This window comes from Silene latifolia, chromosome 3 (assembly GCF_048544455.1).
Source record: "Silene latifolia isolate original U9 population chromosome 3, ASM4854445v1, whole genome shotgun sequence".
Lineage (NCBI taxonomy): Eukaryota > Viridiplantae > Streptophyta > Magnoliopsida > Caryophyllales > Caryophyllaceae > Silene > Silene latifolia.
Window position 1 is genome coordinate 70,364,501 of NC_133528.1, and position 20,074 is coordinate 70,384,574.

A 20,074-nucleotide genomic window follows, 5' to 3' on the forward strand; every position below is an offset into this window, starting at 1 on the left:
ACCGACCCAATAAAGATCGAAAGATAGGGAAGGGAGATAGCCTACCTAATTAAGACGACTAGATTAATGAGATCGAAAGATGAGTTAATTTAGCCTTTTAAATCACTTTTCAGGACGAAAGTTAGTTTTAGTGATATTAAGGACCTGTAGCGAGATCGAAAGATTCTACTTGTTAAGAAAGGACCGAGAGGACTTCTTATTTTCCCGTCTCACGTGTTTGTTTTAGACCTACCTAGTTACTGCCGCCGAAACTATAGTGAACCGACCATCTTAGCACCCTTTTAATTCTTGATTTCATCTACTAGTTTAGTTTACTTTTCTTTTATTGCCTTTAGTATAGACCAACTCAAATCAAACCCCCCCTCACAATTGTTACCTTAGGCTAGAATTAGACAACTAATAATTGCATCGCCTCCTTGTGGTTCGACCCTGACTGCCACTAGCTATAGTAGTAGTTTGGACTATAAATATTATTTTTGGTGCATACAACGACAGGCATCACTTCCAAACGGATCGAGATGATTCAAAATCTCAGTCCGGGTTCGTCTTTACTCTTAATGGTGCTGCGATCAGCTGGAAGAGTTCCAAACAGGATGTTGCAGTAGATTCTACTACTGAATCCGAGTACTATGCCGCTTCGGAAGCAGCAAAGGAAGCTATATGGATGCGTCAATTCTTACAAGGACTATCCGTAGTTCCTAGTTCGAATGACCCAATCACTATCTATTGTGACAATAAAGGTGCCATCTTCCAGGCTAGAGAGCCTAAGTTTAGCAACAAGTCTAGACATGTACATCGGAAGGCTCACCTGATCCGTGATTACGTGGAGCAAGAGGAGATAGTGATTGACAAGATTGCTTCGGATGACAACATCGTGGACCCTCTCACTAAACCATTGTCATATGATAAGCATGAAGGGCACGTTATTTCCATGGGAATTAAACGTGTTCCTGAGTTGTACTAGTTGATTATGAATTCGATACATGATGCGACCATAATTGGCGCATATTTAGCCCCCGAATTACCATTGTTTCTATGCTTTTTAGTGCCTATTTGGGTCATTTCTTATCTTTAGTTCTTTGTTTTGCATATTCTTTGAGATTTTGATCCCTTGGTAGGAAAGGAGTAAGAATCTTGCATTTTCATGGCAAAACAAGGCTAAATTGATCATATTCAATGACCAAGCATCAAGGAGAGACAAGACTAGAAGGCCTTTGTACATAGCATAGTAGAAGAGCATTGTTGAGAAAAGGATCCTTGAGTCCCCAAGGAAATCCTCAAGGAATTCATGAAGAAAAGGGAAGAAAAAGAAGAAGGAAAGTTGCTGAACTACAATCCGAACGGATTGTAGAGAATCCGTCCGTCCGTCCCAATCCGAGCGTCCCGCAAAGGAATCCGCTCGGATTCCCCCTCGCCAGTCCGAGCGTCTTGCCCAAGAATCCGCTCGGATCCCTCAACCCAGATCCGGCCGTCCCGACTCCCATCCGCACGGATCGCAGCACAGCACGTTTTCATTCCTCAAGCATCGATAAGAGAAGCCCTTCTCTCGGATAATCCCGGAGGCTCCTTGCTCAACTTAAAAAGTGTAATTACTAGTTTAGCCCTTAGTTAACCCTAATGCATCCTCCCTAATTTTCACTATAAATACCCCATTAGTCTAATTAGAGGAGCATGTTCTTCTTATCAATAATTAGAGTAGTTAATATCAATCAAATCTCTCTTCAATATTGTAATCAAATATTAATCAAGTTTTAATCCAAGTTTTAGTTCTTTAATCTCTCTCTTGTTCTTACTTTATTTTGGGTAATTGAAGATTATTTGGGTTATTATTGGGAGATTGACAACCTCTCAATCTAGGATTCAAGTACTTCTATTATTCTTGCTTTATTATTGGAATCATTAGTAGGTATAATCTCTTAATCCCTTTTTAATTATTGCTAATTACTTTCATTTATTCATCATGTTTCATTATGTTAGTATGATTGACAACCTCTCTAGCATGATCAATATGATAATGAGTGAGTAGTCTCTTAGCTAGGGTTTAATGGGTGATTAGGGAAACCAACATGGGGAAAGATTCATGCTTAAATTAATATGCTTTCATATCTTATTTGCTTGCTTGTTTTGATCTTAATACATGCACATGTTATATTTGATGAAATGCTAAGCCTATGAATCCTTGCATTTACTATCATCTTCTATCCTTTCAACTTGACTTGTAAGACATAACCCAACTCGAGTCTTGTTAGACCATGCATGTGTTAAGTAGGGAAGATTAAGTCGACTTGTAGGTGTTGTACAATCCAAGAGATTCGGCTCCGGGACCCAAACTTTCCTAGGATTGTAAGATATAACCCAACTCAATCCATCACAACAATAATTGCTTGCTTATAATTTGAGAACATGTTTGTATGATCATATCCCATGATTCCCCTATGAACCCATGACACCCTAGTGCTTTTAATCAATTGTTTACACCCTTATTTCATTTACCTTGTTAGTTTATTTCCATTGCTATCTTAGTTTAGTAACCTTCTACATCAACCCAATTTGTGACACCCCTAGACACCACTAGTTACAATAGAATCTTCATTTCAATACCCGTCCCTTGGGATCCGACCTTTACTTGCCTCTTTACTAATTGTAGAGTTGTTTGTGAAGTATAAATTGTGTTTTGTATCGACCATTGACCAACGACCACATATGCTTAATTGTGAACACGAAATGGCTCCGATCAAAAATGGCGCTGTTCGGGGACGGTGTTTAATTGATTTAAGATTTCTTTTATTGTTTTTAGTTGTGTCTTTCTTCACCTTGGGGAAGTAAAACTCCTCAAGGTTTGTTCTAATTGTTTTTGAGTTGTTTGATATTTTGCATGTCTAGAAGGTTACAAAGAGATTTGTTACCTTTTGACCGTGAAATCGAAAGAACCTTGACGAATAATAGGAGACTTGTTAGGAGGAATTTGGGAGGTGTTGGTGAAGTTGTTCAACCCACTAGTGAGTTTGTCAATCCTTTCGCAATAGAAGGAGAAGAGAACCCATTAAACAATACCACACAAAATCCACCTACAATGCCTAAATTCTCGTCACACTCTATACCCACCGAGGAGGATCTACCAAATGGTACTCCTACCCCACAACATCTTACCGGAAACTTTATTGCCAAGTCCGCCTTCATCCAACTAGTTGAGAGGAGCCAATTCGGGGGAATGCCTAGTGAGGACCCTCATTCTCATATGGAAACATTTTGTGATTATTGTGAAGCTATCTCTCAAACGGGCGTGACTCAAGACCAAATAAGATGGGTCTTATTTCCTTTTTCGTTAATCGGCACCGCAAAGCAATGGTTGAAGGGCCTTGATAAGGCCACCCTTGGAATAGATTCTTGGAAGAAGCTAGCTCTAGCTTTCTACAAAAAATTCTACCCAGCGGAAAAGACCAATATGCTAAGAGCTCAAATTACGGGTTTTAAGCAAAGGGATGAAGAATCTTTGTATGAAGCTTGGGAGCGGTTCAAAGGTATTTGTCGCTCATGTCCTCACCATGGACTTAGCGAATGGTTTTTAGTGCAACAATTTTGGAATGGTTTATATGAAGATTCTAGGAACATTCTCAATATGGGATCAAATGGAATGTTCACCGAAGTTGATGACAATCAAACATGGAACAAGATTGAGGAAATGGCGGTCCATAATTCGCAATATAGTAGGCCTCGCAAGGCTACTAGAGGAGGAAAGTATGAAGTGGACACCGTTACTCAATTGGGTGCTCAACTTAGTGCTCACATTGACACAATCAACTTGAAGTTTGAACAAGCTATGGCTAGACTTGAGGAAAACTCAAAATCAACAAAGCATCATGTTAATGCCATGACGGCATCCTCATCAATCCCAAGCGGGATATGTGAGAATTGTGGAACCTTGGGTCATGACTCAAGCGAATGTAGGGGAACAACCGAGCAAGTCAATGCTTTCCAAGCTTACAAAAGTGGTACCCCTTATTCAAATTTTTACAATGAAAACACCAAGTTCCATCCAAATCTCTCATACAAAAGCCAAAATGTTCAAAACCCTCAAACAACATACACCCCACCACCCATGAGAAATCAAAATCAAAGACCCTTTTTCAATCAAAACCAAGGTTACCAAAATCAAAACCCATACAATCACCACAATGACCAAAGTTTTGATGTCCAAAAAGCGGTCCTCCAAATGCAAAAGAATCAACAAGAATTTTTCACCCAAATGCAAAAAGATAGCCAAGCAAAAGACACCACCATCAACAACATTCTAGCTCACACCAAGATGTTGGAAACACAATTAACTCAACTAGCATCTTCTAGCTCACAAAGACAAAAGGGGCAATTACCACCTCAAAGTAACCCCCCTAGACATGAAACGGTTAGTGCCATTCACTTGAGAAGTGGTACAAGGTATGAAGCACCGAAGGAGCAAGTTGAGGATGAAGTTGTGAGAGCTAGTGAGAATGAAGTTGTGGTGCAAGAAGGGGAATCATCAAAAGAAGAAAGCTCAAAGAAAAATGAAGACAAAGCCAAAGAAAAGGAGCCCATTGTGATTAGACTTCCTTTTCCAAGTCGTCAAGCCAAGCCTAAATTTGATGATCAACTTGGGAAGTTCATGGAGATTGTGAAGAACTTAGAAGTCTCAATTCCTTTCACGGAATTAATCAATCACGTTCCGGCCTATGCAAAGTACATGAAAGATATCCTCACAAAGAAGAAGTCAATCCGGAAACTTGAGACTATCGCCTTCACTAAGGTGAGTAGTGCAATACTTCAAGGGAGTTCACCTCCAAAGTTAAAGGATCCGGGAAGCTTCTCAATACCGTGTACCATTGGCGACACAACGATCAACAAAGCCTTATGTGATCTAGGGGCTAGTGTGAGTGTCATGCCGTACTCGGTAAGTAAAAGGTTGGGAATGGGAGAGCTTAAATGTACCAATATCACTCTTCAAATGGCCGATAGATCAACGAAGACACCGCTAGGGATATGGGAAGATGTCCCCGTGCGAATTGGGAAGTTTTTCATCCCGGTGGACTTTGTCATAGTTGATATGGAGGAAGATTCCAACATTCCAATCATCTTAGGAAGACCTTTCCTACACACCGCGGGTGCGGTGATTGATGTGAAACATGGAGAGCTCACTCTAGAAGTGGGAGATGAAAGCATAACTTTTAATCTTGACAAGACCATGAGAGCTCCTCGTTTGCATGAGCCATGTTTCATGATTGATCATTATAGCCGGAAAGATGAGAAGAAGAAATCGGAACTCCAATGGAGGAAGAAAGTTGAAGATGCTCCATTCAAAAGTGAATTTTGACAAGGAGAGCTTGCAAAGCTCATCAAAATCAACCAAGGAAGAAGAAGATGGCCTCATTGGCCAAGAGAAGAAATTGGGAGAGTTGTCTCCATCTAAGCAAGAGATTTTCAATGATCAACTCAATGAAGTTTGTGGTCTTTGGGACGACGAATTTGAAGGGATCTTTAATCCCTACATTGGGCATGCCATCGATCATGATCAACAACAAGGGCCACGGTCTATTGAGGACCTCTACCATAACAATGAACAAGCTTTTGACTACTTCTTCAAGGTGTTGAGCAACATCAACAACACCTTGAACATGCCTCCTTGACATCTCATCAAGAATGAGAGTTTGGTGGAGTCCTCCCTAAACCACCACTTGTAAATATTTCTAACCCCCTAACTTACTTTTCAATTTTTATATTGCATTTTTTGTCATTTTTGGATTTATTTTTACTTTGATCAAAATAATTGTCATGAAAAGAGAGAAGTGAGGGAGGGACTAATGATTTTAATTGATGTGTAGTGCTTTACCTTAGTGTGGGGATGGCAATTGCCTAGGCTATTCATGCCTTAGTAGTGCCCCCACAATGAAGAACACAAGATTTGAAAGAAAGAATGATAAGGGAATGCGTTTGTGCACGGATGGAACTGAATCCGTGTACACAAGGACCAATCCGAGCGGATTCCTGAGAATCCGCCCGTCTGCAGAGGATCCGAGCGTCCTGATGAGAAGACGCCCGTCTTGGGCTGAGCTGAAATTGCAAAAATTCTTGACTGTTGAAGAATCCGAGCGGATTTCTGGAAAGACGCCCGTCTCACAGAATCCGTCCGTCTTGTGAACAATCCGCCCGTCTTGCGGTGAAGAAAAACAAAGAAAAATCTCGGACAAGAATCCGTCCGTCCCGCACGAAATCCGCCCGTCTCATCTCGGAAGAATCCGAGCGGATTCCCAGAATCCGCCCGTCTCTAGGCGGGATTTTTGAAAATTTGAAGTCAAGAATCCGAGCGGATTGCGCCTAATCCGCACGGATTGCCCCCTGCGTCTGAAATTGTCGAGTTCTTTAAATACCCATCCCACCTTCATTCATTCATTCATTCACTCATAAACACTACCCACAACATCAAAACCCTCATCCTCTCCATCTCAAAAACAAAAACCCTCAACAAAACTCACCAAAATCAAATCAAACCATCTTTCATCCCACATTTGTAAAATCCAAAATGACAATCTAGTTTCATGCATAGCATAGCATGTGCATGAACTCCCCCATGCTTTGACATTAACAATAGTGTCTTACTTGGTTTGGGGAAGTTAATGCATACGCAACGGGAGGTAATATAAATTATCCTCTCCGTCATAACAAAAACCATGCATCATGTAGTATAGCTTAGTGTAGAATTGCATTTAGTATAGAAATCATGCATCATTCTTGCATAATTTCCATCATTTTGGCCATTGAGGACAATGCCCATATTAGTGTGGGGATGGGAATTCTAACACTTAACTTTTATTCAAAAAAAACCATAAAAATTGAAAAATTTCAAAAATCATAAAAATTTGAAAAATTGAAAAACCAAAAACAAGTTCATTTCCTTTGTATATATTGTCTTGTATATATTGTGTTTGTTTTATCCTTGTTCACATTGATTGACTACGCCACATCCGAGACATGAGGATATTGAAGACCGCATGGTATGATCTTTCCAATCTCCTTTTTCCTCTTTATGTTAATGACTATGTGGCTTTATTTTGATTGATACGGTAAAAACAATGTGAACTTAGGATTGCATTTAGTTTATTTGGCATATTAGTTGGTAGAATCATATGCATTAGGATGTATAAATGTTAGTTGCATCATGGCATGTAGTTGCATGTTAGAAAAATTTTGCGAAACCGTCTACTTGGGAAGCTTGACAAGTGTATATAGGCCCTAGTAGATGCTTTTTCTTCTTAAAACTTTGCTTGTTAGAATACTTGTAAAACACCCTAGGATGTGTCATGCTAGTATCCTTTGACCCATGGTTTAAGGCCGAGTCAAGAGTACCTTGTGGTGTGATAACTCCTTGGCTACCGTTTATTCCAAGGTGACCCTTGAAACCATGCATACTTCTATCATTCATCCATGTTCTACCATATTTTTGTCATCAAAGGGAATGGGCACAAAACAAAAAGAAATCAATGTGAGTTCAATGAAATGAAAAGTGAAAGAAAGTTTGCAAAAATGCATCAAATGAAAAGAGGAGCAAAAATAGACTCCTAAAACTTCAAATACAAGGCACCCTCGTTACTAATTGGGGTGACTTTGAAAATGTTCAAAAGAAATGCAAAAAGTTGTCAAGTATTGAAATGCCAAAAATCAAAAAGAAATGGCAAGAAAGTGTTCTCAAAAAGTCAAATGCCAATGAAATTGGGGGGAAAACAAAAAAATGAAAGCAAACTCCCAAAGTGAAACTCAAATATCTATCGATCCCTTTATCCATCATATCCATTTTTGTGCATGGTAGAGAGGGGACGACCCTTCTTCTTGTCTAGGCAAGAGGGGGAATTCCGCGATCCTCCAGTGTTTCTAACACCATAGGGAGTCTATTCTTGACAAAAGCATTTAACGATTGAGGACAAAGGTACCCTAGCTTGACACCTTTTGGAGGTGATTTATTGGTATCCTTCTAGGCTTAGTAGTTTGAACAAATTGCATCTATGAAGGATTATGTACCCTTGAATTGCTTCCCTTGTAGATAATTTCCACCACTTAGATGAGGAAAGTGGCTATTCTTTTTGTAGATGCATCCATTATGTGTTTTTGTGTGCTTTAAAGTTTGAATGTGTCGCCATTTTGGCAAGACCCACCTTGCCTTGCAAGAAGGCATCCTACCTCATGGTTGTCTTGTTGTGAGTTGAAGGGGCGGAGTGAGACCCGCTAATTGTCTCATATCGGCTATTATTATTAGGTTAGGTTAGTATTGGTCCTAGTCTTTGTCACCTCTTTACTCGGGACGAGCAAAGGTTCGGTTTGGGGATATTTGATGCGACCATAATTGGCGCATATTTAGCCCCCGAATTACCATTGTTTCTATGCTTTTTAGTGCCTATTTGGGTCATTTCTTATCTTTAGTTCTTTGTTTTGCATATTCTTTGAGATTTTGATCCCTTGGTAGGAAAGGAGTAAGAATCTTGCATTTTCATGGCAAAACAAGGCTAAATTGATCATATTCAATGACCAAGCATCAAGGAGAGACAAGACTAGAAGGCCTTTGTACATAGCATAGTAGAAGAGCATTGTTGAGAAAAGGATCCTTGAGTCCCCAAGGAAATCCTCAAGGAATTCATGAAGAAAAGGGAAGAAAAAGAAGAAGGAAAGTTGCTGAACTACAATCCGAACGGATTGTAGAGAATCCGTCCGTCCGTCCCAATCCGAGCGTCCCGCAAAGGAATCCGCTCGGATTCCCCCTCGCCAGTCCGAGCGTCTTGCCCAAGAATCCGCTCGGATCCCTCAACCCAGATCCGGCCGTCCCGACTCCCATCCGCACAGATCGCAGCACAGCACGTTTTTATTCCTCAAGCATCGATAAGAGAAGCCCTTCTCTCGGATAATCCCGGAGGCTCCTTGCTCAACTTAAAAAGTGTAATTACTAGTTTAGCCCTTAGTTAACCCTAATGCATCCTCCCTAATTTTCACTATAAATACCCCATTAGTCTAATTAGAGGAGCATGTTCTTCTTATCAATAATTAGAGTAGTTAATATCAATCAAATCTCTCTTCAATATTGTAATCAAATATTAATCAAGTTTTAATCCAAGTTTTAGTTCTTTAATCTCTCTCTTGTTCTTACTTTATTTTGGGTAATTGAAGATTATTTGGGTTATTATTGGGAGATTGACAACCTTTCAATCTAGGATTCAAGTACTTCTATTATTCTTGCTTTATTATTGGAATCATTAGTAGGTATAATCTCTTAATCCCTTTTTAATTATTGCTAATTACTTTCATTTATTCATCATGTTTCATTATGTTAGTATGATTGACAACCTCTCTAGCATGATCAATATGATAATGAGTGAGTAGTCTCTTAGCTAGGGTTTAATGGGTGATTAGGGAAACCAACATGGGGAAAGATTCATGCTTAAATTAATATGCTTTCATATCTTATTTGCTTGCTTGTTTTGATCTTAATACATGCACATGTTATATTTGATGAAATGCTAAGCCTATGAATCCTTGCATTTACTATCATCTTCTATCCTTTCAACTTGACTTGTAAGACATAACCCAACTCGAGTCTTATTAGACCATGCATGTGTTAAGTAGGGAAGATTAAGTCGACTTGTAGGTGTTGTACAATCCAAGAGATTCGGCTCCGGGACCCAAACTTTCCTAGGATTGTAAGATATAACCCAACTCAATCCATCACAACAATAATTGCTTGCTTATAATTTGAGAACATGTTTGTATGATCATATCCCATGATTCCCCTATGAACCCATGACACCCTAGTGCTTTTAATCAATTGTTTACACCCTTATTTCATTTACCTTGTTAGTTTATTTCCATTGCTATCTTAGTTTAGTAACCTTCTACATCAACCCAATTTGTGACACCCCTAGACACCACTAGTTACAATAGAATCTTCATTTCAATACCCGTCCCTTGGGATCCGACCTTTACTTGCCTCTTTACTAATTGTAGAGTTGTTTGTGAAGTATAAATTGTGTTTTGTATCGACCATTGACCAACGACCACATATGCTTAATTGTGAACACGAAATGGCTCCGATCAATACATTATCTTTTTCATATGCTATTTATAACTTCATCGTTTTATTTCATATTTTGTTTTTCATGTGGATTGTACGACAACATTGAACGCCACAAAGTGAACTGAATTACATTATATTTGTTTTGGTCCGTAATCGCCTACATGAGCTGATAACTCTGGCTATTATCTTGTGAAGTTGATTGATGGTGGGTTCAACGAGCCATAAGTCAAACAGTTGGCTGATCGATCATAGATGCGAGTTATAACGATACCTCGTAGGACAAATTGTGACAACGTAATGGAGTCCTAAATGTTTAAAAACATTCGGTGCCAGGTCGTGGATTGGACGTCCATTGTGTTCCTAGAGTCGATTCTTTTTACTATCGACTGTCTCTTGAGATTAAGGCAGTTTTTGGGTGAATTTGGTTTCTTTCTCATGGTCGACCATAACAGAAGGCTAAGCAGATTTTTTCTGGGTCATTTCATACTGTGCTTATATCTGCAGGATTCGAGTTGAAGAAAATATCCAACCTTTATCAGGTTTAGTTATTTCCCAGGGCCACTCGAGGAGTTGTAACTGAAATGCATGGCCATGCTCGAATGATGATTCGTTTATCAGTTAAGTTACTCTCTAGTCGGGGAAACCACTCTTGATATTGATCACTTGTAAAATACGACCTTTGTGAATACGGATTTTGCAAATTGTTTTACATTGAGTGGGAGAAATTTTAGGATATGAGAATCGGTTATCGCAGATACACTTGTGAGGACAAGTGGGAGTTTGTTGGAGCTTGTGTCCTCCACAGTTAGTGTGATAACATATATAAATATCTTATAGGTTCACAAGGTATACTTAGTATTTTATCAGTTGATTAACGTTTACTTAATAACGGTTGGCTTGTTAGAAGTTTGACGTTATTATCATACTGATGGCGGTGATCAACTGGTCCCTAAAAGTCACACCTAAAGGATGTGTTTGAGAGATGTGATTGTATGAAAATATAATCACATTGATGCCTTATATGACTAAAAGGTTAGTCCATGTATTTGACTAAACAGTTAGTCAATGTGATGATGAGACGATTATTTAATATAATTAAATAATATTAGCTGAGACGAATTAACTGTTAATTCGTAAATTGAATATAAACTGTTATATTTAATTAATGTATATAATGTTATTTTAAACGAATTAAGATGTTAATTCGTAATTAAATGTAACCAGTTATATTTAATTAGCAAATTATAAATATATTATATTTATAGTTAATGTATATATTATGCGAAATTGTCATAATAAAATGTTGACAGCCCGGTATTAATAAATCGACTACAAACTGTTGTGTGTGGACTTATTAATGCATGTCGACATAATTGACAATTGATAATTAATACACATTTATACATTTTGAAAACCAACCTAAAATAAGAAGATATTTTTCTCCTTATTTTTGGGTGGAATTTCGGTTAAGCAAAAGAAAAAGGAAAAGAATATTTCTTCCCTATTTTTCCTCCCTTTGGCCGATTAAAAGGAGTAAGGGGAATCATTTTTCCTTTACTTCTTTTTGACCTAATTTCTCTCATCACAAAAACATAAACCCTAAAAATTAATTAGAATTTGGAGATCTCATTCTAGCAAATTGAGAGGCATTTCTCAAAGCATTTTGGGTGCAACGATTAGGAGAATATCGATTTCGATATTGTTCTTAGGCCGAATTTGCTAGGACTAAAGGTTAATTCTAAATCTCTACTCTTTTGTTTATGTAAATTCGTTTATGACTAGTTTTTCATAATCATAATTTCGTTATAATCCGTTTTTCTTAGAGGAAGTATACCGATATTTCCCACAGTATGCCAACTTTTTGAGATACCAAAACATCAAGACATTCCAGGATCTACAAATCCTTGGAACCCGCATCGAAGACGACCTCTGAAAGGGTGTCTTAGCCAAAACCACCGGTAGAGGCTACCAGGGATCCACATCAACCAGATCTCGCCCTTATGGTCAAACAAACAAAATTGACGAGGTCAACCTCCTCGAGCCAACCGCGAAAAGAGCTGAGCGCCCTCAAAGAGTGTTCACCAACCTAAGGTCAACTTATGCAAGCGCCTTAAAAAGGCTTATGGACCAAGGAAAACTACAACCGATCGGACCCACTCCGGATCCATCTGATGCTAAGAAATCCCGTTTCTGGAACCCTAATGCCTACTACCAATACCACCAAGGGAAAGGTCATGACACAGAAACCTGTTTCAAGCTCAAACATGTCATTCAGGACATGATCGAGAAAGGGGAATTACCTTTACCTCCACCAACTAAACAAAATAACAAGACAAACCCTTTGGGAATCCATGCTATCTCCGATGATGAGCCGACCTTAGATTGCTCGCACCTCATCTTAACAATTGATGACGAGGTGAATGCCTTGGAGAAGGATGCCTCGGACGGGGTATTTGTGTTCAGTGCCGCAAACATGCTTGCCATGTTCCAACAGGTTTAGGAGGCTATAGCTAGTCTCTCCGAGATCACCCGGCTTGACGATGCTTACCACCGATTAATTTTCAGTCCTCCGACACCACGCCCGAGGGAGGGTCCCCCAAATACCCAAAACTACCCTCACCAGGAAGGATTGCTCCCGCGACCATTCTGGCACGCACCTCACCATAATCAACCTCACAATAATCACCCTCACAATAATTACCCACACAAAAATTACCCACGCCAAAACTTCCCTCACAAAAACTACCCACCGAGGAGTGCCCCTCCAAGGTACCCTCGAGATCCCGAAATCAATGGTATCTGGAGAGACAATGCTGAGGATGTCTATGTGGTCCAGGAAAAGAGAAACAGGCAAAAGAGATCGGTCATCTTACCCGGTTCGGACGCCCCTATCAAAACCCAACGGTCATTCCAACAACGAATGACTAGACGGTCCCGGACGTGGACACTCAACCAAAAGCTCCCGAGAATTTGATCCTCAAACAACTGCAAAAAGCAAAAGCCGAAATTTCAATTTGGCAACTGATTGCTACATCCTTCGAACATCGGCAAGCTCTACTGCAAGCCTTGGGAAAATTGATTGTCCCCTCTACCTCCTCCCCGGAAGAATGGTAGCACACATGACAAGGGATGTCCCCGACCTGAGCAACCCGATCATCTTCTCTGATGAGGATCTCCCTCCCTTCGGAGCCAACCATAACCTGGGCCTGTACATCACAATACAATGCCTCAAAAATAATGTGCCTATGGTTCTTGTGGATGACGGGTCTGCGCTTAATGTCATTCCCCTCAAAAACAGCTCATAAACTGGGTATCAAAGAAGCTGATTTGGTCCCAAACAATTAATGAGTACGCGCCTATGATGGCACTCGTCGTAAGGTCACGGGGCTTATCACCCTAACCGTTACAACCAGACCTTTGGAAAGGCAAACCAGCTTTCAGGTAGTCGACATCGACGCCTCCTTCAACATGCTTCTGGGACGCCCCTAGATTCACGCCGTCAAGGCAGTTACTTCAACCCTTCATCAGAAAATCAGGGTCCCCTTCAACGGGAAGACGATCACAATACCCGCTTCCCCGATCAAAGCCGTCATGAAAAATGGAATAACCTCCCAAGCCATTGAGGAGGACGACAGTGAGATGTGGGGATTCCAAGCTGTGAATGCCCTAACCGACGAATCAGCACCCTTCGATTGTGCCCCGTTTTCCAACCTCACAGTCAACCGCATTCTGATGCGCCAGGGTTATTTCTCGGGTTTACCCCTCAATCCGCTAAAGAGCGCCTTACCTCCCTTGAAATAGGCTAAGGTCCCCAACATCCTCTTCGGGCTAGGCTATGAGCCTACCGATGAAGACATCCAGGAGATGAACCTCCAAATTCGGAAACGCAAGAAGCACGGAGTTATCCTCCGTCCCTACCATCTGACCCTCAATGGATACTTTGTCCCCGAGGGAGAGTCCGAGCTCTACCACGGCTTTCCTGAGCCGATCTATGATTCTGTGGCCAAGGTTAGACACCCGGGTGTAGAAGTCTTCCAAGGCTGCTACTTTATCCCCGACAACATCGAAGCTGCATCAACTAAGTCCAAGCCATCCCCGTGCCTCGACGGACAAGCTGTCACTCTCCTCTTCGGGGAAGATAACATCAAGCACCTCGGCTATGAGGACATCATCAACATTGCTCTAAAGGACAACCAGTTTGACCCCACCGCCTTAATCTCTGATACTGACCTGGAGAAGGCTACCCAAGGCTGGAGGAAAACCGTCAAGTGGACCGATCGTCAAGGCCGCATTCTCAAGATTAAAACTGGAGAAGGCCCTATGTTCAAAGAGGGAAGTGAAGAAAAATCTGAGTCGGAGTCGGAGTCAGAGTCTGTCTTAGCTCCTAGAGCTCCTGATGTCCCAGTCAAGGTCCCCTTCCCACTGTTTTATCACAAAATTGTGGCTGCTTCAGAGGCTGAGTCAACTAGGGTCGTCCCCACTCCTATGGAAGGTGGCAACCTGGAGCGTGTTCCAGGGGCCAACTCCTCTGCTGTGTCTCCTCTGACTGCCCATGAGATGCCTGTCCTATCCGAGCTTTTCGCTCAAGTCAACTTAATGAACGCTAAGTTTGCTTATGACTCGTCTCAATTTAACTGCAATGCAATTCTGAATGACTATGAGGAATTTGACTTGAGTGACTACCCACCTCACCTAGCCAAAGAACTTGACAAACGGGAAACTAGGACCTCCATCATTGAGGAGACCGAACCTATTAACGTAGGAACCGACAACACACCTCAAGAACTTAGGATAGGGACAACCCTTGACCCCTCGGAAAGACAACAGTTCATTGACCTCCTCCACGAATACAAGGATGTATTCGCCTGGTCTTACAGAGACATGCCTGGGATCGACAGGGAAATTGCGGAGCATAGGATACCCACTAAACCCGGAACTAAACCCGTGAAGCAAAAGTTGCGCCGAATGCTCCCTGAGTGGGCCCTAAAAATCAAGGAAGAAGTGGATAAACAGTTCAAGGCTGGGTTCATCAAAGTGTCTGAGTACTCCGACTGGGTGGCCAACATCGTGCCTGTACCCAAGAAAGACGGAAGAATTCGGGTTTGCGTCGACTTCAGGGATCTGAACAAAGCAAGTCCAAAGGACGACTTCCCTTTGCCACATATTGACATTCTGGTGGACAATACCGCCGAGCACGCTCTCCTATCATTCATGGACGGGTATGCTGGGTATAACCAAATCAAAATGGCTGAGGAAGACATGCACAAGACTGTATTCACTACACAGTGGGGTAAATATTGCTACGCGGTCATGCCCTTTGGTCTAATCAACGCCGGGGCAATCTATCAAAGAACCGCTACCATTCTCCTACATGATATGATGCACAAGGAGGTAGAGGTATATGTCGATGACATGATCGTCCAATCAAAAGAACGGGACGGCCACATCAACGCCCTTCGAAAATTCTTCGCTCGACTGCGGAAATATAACATGAGACTGAATCCTCAGAAGTGTGCATTCGGGGTCACCTCCGGAAAGCTCTTGGAACACGTCGTCAGCAAAAGAGGCATTGAGATTGATCCAACCAAAATCAAAGCCCTTTAACAAATGCCTCGGCCTAAGAACGAGAAGGAAATTCGGGGATTTCTCTGTCAGGTTCAGTACATCAGCCGCTTCATAGCCAAGCTCACCATGATTTGTTAACTAATCTTCAAGAAGCTTCGCGCCTCCGATCACACCGATTGGGACGACGACTGTCAAAAATCCTTCGACAGGATATAGGAAATCCTATCCAAATCTCCTGTCCTCATGCCACCTCAACCAGGAATTCCCTTATCCCTATACCTGACTGTCACCGACACAGCCATGGGAGCAATGCTAGCAGAAACAGTCGACAACGAAGAACGAGCCATCTACTACTACATCAGCAAAAAGTTCATTGAGTATGAGACAAGGTACACCCAACTAGAAAAGACATGCCTTGCCCTAGTATGGTCAACAAAGAAGTTGTGGCACTACATGCTCAGCTACACGGTTCACATCTACTCCAAGATGGACCCGGTCAAATACGTCTTCGAAAAACCCGTACTAAACGGAAGGCTGTCTAGATGGAAAATCATGCTGTCTAAATTTGATCTCAAGTTCTTACCCCTCAAGGTTATCAAGGGAAGGGCAGTCGCCGATTTCCTAGCAGAAAATCCCGTCAACAAGGATCCAACGACCGACACATGTTCACTCCCGGAGAAGACATTCTTTGTGTCGACTCCGATGCATGGGACTTATACATCGACGGTGCGTCTAATCTGAGAGGCTTCGGTGTAGGAATCCTTCTAGTATCACCAGAGGGAGAACATGTTCCGATCTCAGTCAAACTAGACTTCGCCGTCACTAACAATGCCGCCGAATATGAAGCATGCCCCATCGGCCTACAAGCAGCCATAACACTTGGCATCAAGAAATTGAGGGTCCACGACGATTCCTCGCTCATCATCAACCAGGTGTCCGGATCATGGAAAATCCGAAGCGACAACTTGGCGCCCTACCGAGCAAAGATCAATCAAGAGGCCGAGTTCTTCAACCAAGTCGACTACTTCCACTTGCCACGAGAGGAAAACCAATTTGATGATACCCTGTCAAAACTTGCCGCGCTCGTCAAAATACCTGATGACATGGCATCGATGCCCCTATGCGTCCAGAGAAGGAGCGAACCAGCTCACATTTGTGCCATCAACAACGATGAGGAAAACCATGACGAACCTTGGTACCAAGCCATCCTCAATTACAAAGCCAAAAACGAATTCCCTCCCGACTCTGATCAAAGAGGACAAAGAGCCATCCGTTTACTTGCATCACAATTCGTGATAAACCAAGGACAATTATACAAAAGAACACCCCAAGGAATTCTCCTCCTTTGCATCGACCATCAGAAAGCCAATAAAGTCATGGGAGAGGTCCACGACGGAGAATGTGGCCCCCACATGAGCGCCATGATGCTGACCCGAAAAATCATGCGATTAGGCTACTACTGGACCACCATGGAAGCCGATTGCCGCAACTACGTCAAATATTGTCACAATTGCCAAATCTTCGCCAACATACAACACATACCACCATCCCTTTTATACACTATGACATCACCCTGGCCTTTCTCGACCTGGGGCATCGACATCATCGGGAAAGTCAACCCGATAGGCACCAAAGGGTATTGCTTCGTCCTCGTCGCCATCGACTACTTCACCAAATGGGTGGAAGCACAGTCTTACGCAGTCTTGACCGCTAAAAAAGTGGCCAAGTTCATCAAGAACAACATCATTTGCAGATATGGAGTACCCCATAAAATCATCAGCGATCAAGGCTCTCACTTTCGGGCGGAAACACAAGCCTTGCTGTACAAATACAAGATCAAACGACATCGATCATCTCCCTACCATCCCCAAACCAACGGAGCGGTAGAGGCAGCAAACAAAACTCTCATCACCATTATCAAGAAAATGCAGGACAACTACCGCGATTGGCCGAACAAATTCCCATTCGCGCTATGGGGATATCGAACCTCCATTCGAACACCGATAGGAGCCACACCATTCTACCTAGCATACGGTATAGAGGCAGTTCAGCCAGTAGAGTTAGAGGTCCCTTCTCTACGCATCCTACTGGAGAGTCAAGTTCCTGAAGCGGAATGGACCCGTCGAAGGTACGAGCAACTCACACTTCTAGACGAACGGCGGCTCAACGCCTTGCACAACGTCCAGATATACCAACGACGTATACAACGGGCATTCAACAAGAAGGGTAAACCCCGGAACATTAGGGAAGGCGACTTGGTCCTCAAGTCGATTCGAGCACCGTTATCCGTCGATCCGAGGGAGAAATTCAAACCCAATTGGGCCGGGCCATACCTGGTCAAGAAAATACTTTCGGGGGGCGCAGTGAGACTGAGTGACCTAGATAGGGAAGATTTTACAAACCCGACCAACCTAGATCAACTCAAGAAATACTACCCTTGAACCTTAGCAACCAACAACCTCACCCTAGTTTTACAACTAGCGACCACCTTAACCCCTTCAAGTCAAGTTCCTCAACGCGTTCTGATTTGAAATTGCATGTTTTATCGAGTCTAAGTTGCGGCACCTTGCCCGTTTCAAATGCCCTTTGATCTGTCAAAGGCAACATCCATTTGCACTCAAACAAAACCCCCTGAACTACGAGCATGGTTTGATTTCACCCTTTTTAGGTGGATACGTAGGCAGTCCTTCTTATACGAGAGGGATACAACCATAAAACCCAAATAAATTCACAAAACATTTCGAACTACGATCATGGTTTGATTTCACCTCTTCAGGTGGATACGTAAGCAGTCCTTTATTACACGAGAAGGATACAACCATCCCCGTAATCAAACAAAAAACACATTCTCTTATGTTTACACACATACAAACATCACCCACATCAACTTTCAAAAAGAGAAAGGGAAAAACATTCCCATTCCCACAAAATACAAAAGGAAGCCTTTCCCCCTTCCCACAAGAATCCTACTTTCCCAAGTGCAATATTTAGGATAATTCAAGCCGAATTGCCTTTACAATATGGATGGAAGAAGCCAGCGTTCACAATGTTAACACAAGCAATCCTCTTATTTAATTAATAATGAGAAGGATTACAAATTCAGCAACAAACAAAGCTCAGCAAGTCTACAACTTGTCAAAGCTAAGGTGTCGACTAAGACACCTCACATAGTAAAAATTGCACAAAACACACAAGACGTAGCAAGTACAACATAATAAAAACTCACAACACTAATACAACATAATAATAAGGTGGGCAATGGAGATCTTCATTCTTCCATTCTACCCTTGCCTTTTCCCTCGGGGTACATCTTCCCCTTGTTTCTCTTGTTGGCCCGCCTAGCATGAACTTCCTCTTCGGAACGGATCCTCAAAGGATCTACAACGGCGATGGCCTCCGGTCTCTTACATGACCCAATACTCGGTCCAAAGCGAGCCCATACGCGGCCCACTACATCTTTAGGGCCCGAGCTTCTCCTCTTTGGTGGCCTCATCACATCCGGGCTAGCTCCCTCAACAAAGTCCTCAAAGAAGGCACGGTTGGCCTTGCCAACCTCTCTATAGTTCAAGTCAACAACCTCGTCCTTATGAGATTTGGACTTTTCTTCCAAGGTTTAAGCTCTTGACCACTTGACATAAGCGAGAGTCACCCTTGTCGTGGCAACGGTGTTTGGTACCTCCCAAAGCGGCCGAGTAGCCCACCATCTTTCGAAGACCTCCACAAGCTCGGAGTTCCGAAAAACACTCTCTTGGACAAGGGTATCTTGAGCGGGCACCTTTTGTTGATGCCCCATTTGCCTCATGAACCTCTCGGGATAAATGAAGGAAGCAACCTTCAAATCCACCGCCATCAAAGAGCAAGAACCACTAACCGGAACGGGCAACCCCATGAAGGACCTCAAGTGCCACCATGGCACCACCCACCGGATGTTAGGACCACCCTCCTCCACCAATCTTGCGGCCCAATAAGCCTCGATGGATGCAAAGCTATCCGCATACAACTTCTTCCTCATAGTAAGGTGACGGAAGGAATAAGAAGAAGAATCGGCCGGAGGCTCTACATACCTTAGCCTCTCCAATAGCCACACTTGGAGGATCCTTTGGGATCCAAACGAGGGAGCTTCTCCACAAGAGCCCTTCTTGTCCAAAGCTTGGATGATCTCGCCAAGCACCAACTATGAAGGATCTCTACCATGCTCCATTTGCTCAACCACATGCACAAGGGTCATGCTACCATAGCACTTTAGCCCCTTCTTCTTCAAAGAATCAACAAAGAGGTATGCATGGACAAGGCAAAAGGCAAGAGCCCTTCTCCTAGCCACCTCCGAGACATTGACATCCAACCGGTTTGAGAAAATGTTGATAAGAGCCAACATATCCACACCGTGAGGAGCAAGGAGGAAGTTGACTTGACTTGTCGACAAAC

At 42.4% G+C, this 20,074-nt stretch overlaps 1 non-coding gene across 1 annotated transcript; it reads right to left on the reverse strand.

Annotated features, from left to right (window-relative positions):
• Positions 1-3,445: 3,445 nt before the first annotated feature.
• Positions 3,446-3,552, reverse strand: LOC141650577 (small nucleolar RNA R71). The gene has a single exon (XR_012546602.1). It is a non-coding gene; the product is annotated as a small nucleolar RNA R71 (small nucleolar RNA).
• Positions 3,553-20,074: the final 16,522 nt, after the last annotated feature.